The 5203-nt window shown below is 42.0% G+C and overlaps 1 non-coding gene across 1 annotated transcript; it reads left to right on the plus strand.

Annotated features, from left to right (window-relative positions):
* Positions 1–4873: 4873 nt before the first annotated feature.
* LOC121560000 lies at positions 4874–4992 on the plus strand. The gene has a single exon (XR_005998858.2). It is a non-coding gene; the product is annotated as a 5S ribosomal RNA (ribosomal RNA).
* The last annotated feature ends 211 nt before the right edge of the window (positions 4993–5203 follow it).

A 5203-nucleotide genomic window follows, 5' to 3' on the forward strand; every position in this document is an offset into this window, starting at 1 on the left:
CCATAGGCTGTAGGCTTGTTCATTTAGCTGACAAGATATGCTTATAAGTCATGCCATTATTTTTATTTTATATTATTTTATAGTAAGAACAATATAATTCAACTTAGCTGAAAAAAATTTAAAGGATATTTTTCCCATTCTGGAGCAGGATTTCAGAAAGTTTCAAAAAAAGCTTGCGCTCTGTTCCTTGCCTCATGCTGCACAGCTGTTCTCTCATCAAGTGATCCTATTTTTCACCCATCAGACACCCATATGCTATGAAGTCCCTAAATAAGATCTGGTGCAACCAATTACCTTCAGAGTTACATAACTTGTTAAATAAAGTCCACCTGTGTGCAAGCTAAGTGTCACATGATCTCAGTATATATATATATATATATATATACACCTGTTCTGAAAGGCCCCAGAGTATGCAACACCACTAAGCAAGGGCACCACCAAGCAAGCGGCACCATGAAGACCAAGGAGCTCTCCAAACAGGTCAGGAACAAAGTTGTGGAGAAGTACAGATCAGGGTTGGGTTATAAAAAAATATCCGAAACTTTGAACATCCCACGGAGCACCATTAAATCCATTATTAAAACATTGAAAGAATATGGCACCACAATAAACCTGCCAAGAAAGGGCCGCCCACCAAAACTCACAGACCAGGCAATGAGGGCATTAATCAGAGAGAGCAACAAAGAGACCAAAGATAACCCTGAAGGAGCTGCAAAGCTCCACAGCGAGAGATTGGAGTATCTGTCCATAGGACCACTTTAAGCCGTACACTCCACAGAGCTGGGCTTTACGGAAGAGTGGCCAAAAAAAGCCATTGCTTAAAGAAATAAATAAGCAAACACGTTTGGTGTTCGCCAAAAGCCATGAGGAAGACTCCCCAAACATATGGAAGAAGGTACTCTGGTCAGATGAGAATAAAATTGAACTTTTTGGCCATCAAGGAAAACGCTATGTCTGGTGCAAACCCAACACCTCTCATCACCCGAGAACACCATCCCCACAGTGAAGCATGGTGGTGGCAGCATCATGCTGTGGGGATGTTTTTCCATCGGCAGGGACTGGGAAACTGGTCAGATTTGAAGGAATGATGGATGGCGGTAAATACAGGGAAATTCTTGAGGGAAACCTGTTTCATTCTTCCAGAGATTTGAGACTGGGACGGAGGTTCACCTTCCAGCAGGACAATGACCCTAAGCATACTGCTAAAGCAACACTCTAGTGGTTTAAGGGGAAACATTTAAAGGCCAGACCTCAATCCAATTCAGAATCTGTGGTATGACTTAAAGAGTGCTGTACACCAGCGGAAACCATCCAACTTGAAGGAGCAGTTTTGCCTTGAAGAATGGGCAAAAATCCCAGTGGCTAGATGTGCCAAGCTTATAGAGACATACCTCAAGAGACTTGCAGCTGCAATTGCTGCAAAAGGTGGCTCTACAAAGTATTGGCTTTGGGGGGTGAATAGTTATGCAAGCTCAAGTTCTGTTTTTTTGTCTTATTTCTCGTTTGTTTCACAAGAAAAATATTTTGCATCTTCAAAATGGTAGGCATGTTGTGTAAATCAAATGATACAAACCCCCCCAAAATCAATTTTAATTCCAGGTTGTACGGCAACAAAATAGGAAAAATGCCAAGGGGGTGAACACTTTCACTGTATATGCCATGGCCTCTCCAACCCTGTTCATGCAGTTACCCAGTGCTTAATTTTGAGAAACCAAGTTAAATCTGTTTGGGATCGTCGATAGTAACATGTTTTCACAACTAAACATATTAAATATTTTCATTAACTTTTGACAGCCCCTCTCTGCGCGCTGGAGTAAGGAATGAAGGAGAGAGGGGAAGAGATGTAAATGCACAGTGGTGAGATTTATGTAGCTAAAGGTGATGTGTCAGCCTATTCATTATATAAAAAATAAGGAACTCTATTATAGGCTATTAAAATCAAATACAAATTCACTGTAATTGTAGGCTAACTCTGTAAGCCATTCTGCACAATCAATGAACCAACAGTATCGCCTAGGGCTATACGTTCTCTCCCACACTCATGGATAGAAAGGTTGGAGAGTAACATAAGGTAACCAGTCCATCCAGTATGCATAATAATACAGTCCACACTAAAGGCCATTACTATTTATTGTTATTCTTTTTTTGGGGGGGAATATGCAGTAGGCTATGTATGGTATACTGAACAAAAATAAAACGCAACAATTTCAACGATTTGACTGAGTTACAGTTCACATTAGGAAGTCAGTCAATTGAAAAAAATTCATTAGGCCCTCATCTATGGATTTCACATGACTGGGCAGGGGCGCAGACATGGGTGGGCCTGGCTCCCCAGGGAGTGGCCTAGCCAATCAGAATCTTTTTACCACAAAAGGGCTTTATTACAGACAGAAATACTCCTCAGTTTCATCAGCTGTCCGGGTGGCTGGTCTCAAACAATCCCACAGGTGAAGAAGCCGGTTGTGGAGGTCCTGGGCTGGCGCGGTTAAATGTGGTCTGCGGTTGTGAGGCCAGTTGGACGTACTGCCAAATTCTCTAAAATTACGTTGGAGGCGGCTTATGGTAGAGAAATTAACATTACATTCTCTGGCAACAGCTCTGGTGGACATTCCTGCAGTCAGCATGCCAATTGCACGCTCCCTCAAAACTTGAGACATCTGTGGCATTGTGTTGTGTGACAAAACTGCACATTTTAGAGTGGCCTTTTATTGTCCCCAGCACAAGGTGCACCTGTGTAATGATCATGCTGTTTAATCAGCTTCTTGATATGCCACACCTGTCAGGTGGATGGATTATCTTGGCAAAGGAGAAATGCTCACTAACAGGGATGTAACCACATTTGTGAACAAAATTATAGAGAAATAAGCTTTTTGTGCGAATGGAACATTTCTGGGATCTTTATTTAAGCGCATGAAACATGGGACCAACACTTTCCATGTAGTTCAGTATAGATCATTCTAAGAAACAGCAACAGCCTAGTGCGTTTCTGTTGAGAGAGAGGTGGGAAATGCAGTCAGTGTGTTACACTGGACCATAATAAGATCTGGGCCGGAGTTTCACATTCCACATGCGGAGCCCATTAGGAGTGAGGCAGGGCACACTGTTTCTATTTGATTCCCCTTCACACCAGACAGAGGAGCAGAGGCTTCTCTCACATGATGGTCTTTATTTTACAAAAATCCCCAAAAAAGCATCCAATATTGTTTCATTGTAAAATGTCTTTCCCGCAGAAGGGAAAGGTGTGTGGGGATACAGATCCATCTGTCCTACCAATAAGAGTTTCACCATAAATACATTGTAGAGAGGTAAAGGTATGGACATATCTTTAATAATGTCCTCCGACACATTGAGTAAATGTGCATCTACATAAGCTGGATACATTCAGATTTCTAAATTGATATTTACATTCAGATTTTGACTGGATAACAGAGCTAGTCAAACTGACACTGTGGTTTTCTAATAGCTCAACTAGTATAATCCCTGTGCTAGCCTTATTGGTCAATCAACCTCAGCAAAGTGGCAAACATAGATGAAATCTACTCAAGCTGCAAGAGGCCTAATGTGAAGTAGCCACTGAAGTGGAATGATGCCTATACAGGTTATAAGTGTTCTCTCTTGCTGTCTAGCTAGTTAGAGTGGACGCTGGTGGCCACTGCGATCTCCCCCGTGCTTGTTCTTGGCTCTGCAGATGTATCTTCCAAAGTCGATGGTCTCCAGGTCATCGACGGCCATGACGCTCTGGAAGACGCGGGTGGTGTGTCTCACAAGCTGAAGAGACGAAACACCAAGGTCAAGCATCACTGAGAAATGGTGACATCCAGTTTACCTGGCCAGGATAAGTCCATGTGAAGCTGACGTCCATCTCTGGCTCTCCCGGGACAGTACAGGTGATGTTGATGTTGTCTCCTCCCCTTGAAGAGGAAAGGGACGCTTCAATGGTAACGTATGATGGCCCACTAGGCACTGCCAACAGAGTTAAGGACAAACCACATTTATTATAGGATATCTATTGGACAAACAATGTTATTGACCAAGTGCTGTCCAGATGGCTACGTGGTTACAGCTGTCACTGACTGTTTTAGGATAGAACACATTTCTAGTGGACAGTAAGGATTGAAACATACTTCCTTGGTCGACTTCCACCTAAACCTTAATACTGGTCTCTCCGCCTTCCTGTCAAAACTGAAGTGAGAGATTGATATCACCAGGGGCCCAGTTTTTTCAAAAGGTATCTGATCGGACTTCGGCAATCGGATAGGATTAAATGCATAGAAATAGAATGAATAGCATTGACTTGAATGGGATTCTATTTCTATGGATTTAATCCTATCCGATTGCCAAAATCCTATCAGATAACCTTTAAAAAACTGGGCCCTGAACTACAGTGTTTCCATTTCATAAATTCACCACTGATCCATCCCACTTAAAGCAGCCAAAATGGGTCCATGTTTCCACTGCCGTAGGCACAGGTCCACTTAAACAAAGTGTGCTCTTGTGTCATGGAGCAACTGCCTTTTTATTTATCACCCTAATAATATCATGTAATTTTATTGGACTAAATGCAGTTTGTATGTGCTGCCCTGCCCTGATCCATTTAAATAATAGACAGTGCGTTTCCCTCAAAATATATGTCATGGAGCAACTGCCTTTTATTTATCACCCTAATAATATCCTGTATTTTTATTGGACTAAATGCAGTTTGTATGTGCTGTCCTAACCTGATCAAATTAAATAATAGACAGTGCATTTCCCTGAAAATATAGGCAGTACATTCAGCCTTTGTTTTTAGTCGGTTCATTAAGTTGCATGGAAATACGAATCACTGATACATTTTGTTCATGTCTTTATATAGTGTACCAAGAGTTGTTCACTCGCTTACGGCCATACCATCCTGAAAACACCCGATCTCGTCTGATCTCGGAATTTAAGCAGGATTGGGCCTGGTTAGTACTTGGATGGGAGACTGCCTGGGAAGACCAGGTGCTGTAAGCTTTTTGTTCCACTAGAGAGTGCTCTTGTGTCATGGAGCAACTGCCTTTTATTTATCACCCTAATAATATCATGTATTTTATTGGACTAAATGCAGTTTGTATGTGCTGCCCTGCCCTGATCAAATTAAATAATAGTCAGTGCGTTTCCCTCAAAATACATGTCTGTCTCGGTCTGCTTTTGCAAAATGTCATGCTCTTTGGAATAAAACCAG

The sequence above is a fragment of the Coregonus clupeaformis genome, unplaced genomic scaffold, assembly GCF_020615455.1.
Source record: "Coregonus clupeaformis isolate EN_2021a unplaced genomic scaffold, ASM2061545v1 scaf1383, whole genome shotgun sequence".
In the NCBI taxonomy this organism is placed as follows: domain Eukaryota; kingdom Metazoa; phylum Chordata; class Actinopteri; order Salmoniformes; family Salmonidae; genus Coregonus; species Coregonus clupeaformis.